Raw genomic sequence first — 600 nt, 5'->3', positions numbered from 1 at the left:
GGGGGGGGGGGGGGGGGGGGGGGGGGGGGGGGGGGGGGGGGGGGGCGCGAGACAATTCGTGTCCCGGCGTGGGGCCCCGCACCTGCTAAAGCCGGCCCTGAACAGGAAAATCTTAAGCAGGAGTAGAGAGGGTTTTTTATATATGTATTTGGCACTGGTGTGACTCTTGCTGAAATACTGTGTCCAGTTCTGGTGCCAACAATTCAAGAAGGATGGTGACAAACTGGAGAGGGGTCAGAGAAGAACCACAAGAAAGTTAAAAGGATTAGAAAGCATGTCTTACAGTGATAGATACCAGGAGCTCAATCTGTTTAGTTTAACAAAGAGAAGGCTAAGGGGTGATTTGATGACAGTCTGGAAGTACCTACATGGGGAACAAATATGTACTACTGGGCTCTCCACTCTAGCAGAGAAAGGTCTAACCTGAGCCAGCGTGGCAGGAAGTTGAAGCTAGACAAATTCAGATGAAAAAAAAGATGTAAACTTTTAGCGGTGAGAGTATTTAAGCGCTGGAACATCTGCCAAGGGTCGTGGTGGATTCTCCATCACTGGCAGTTTTTAACTCAAGATTGGATACATTTAGTTTTTTAACTAAAGCTC

At 48.3% G+C, this 600-nt stretch overlaps 1 protein-coding gene across 1 annotated transcript in view; it reads right to left on the bottom strand.

The window, feature by feature from the left end:
- Positions 1–600, bottom strand: part of OSBP2 (oxysterol binding protein 2) — a 417,386-nt gene that overhangs the window by 108,775 nt on the left and 308,011 nt on the right. The gene's annotated exons all lie outside the window — the stretch shown is intronic.

The sequence above is a fragment of the Terrapene carolina genome, unplaced genomic scaffold, assembly GCF_002925995.2.
Source record: "Terrapene carolina triunguis isolate 2854851 unplaced genomic scaffold, T_m_triunguis-2.0 Scaffold951, whole genome shotgun sequence".
NCBI classification, from domain to species: Eukaryota; Metazoa; Chordata; order Testudines; family Emydidae; genus Terrapene; species Terrapene triunguis.
This window is presented reverse-complemented; position numbering and strand designations above follow the sequence as displayed.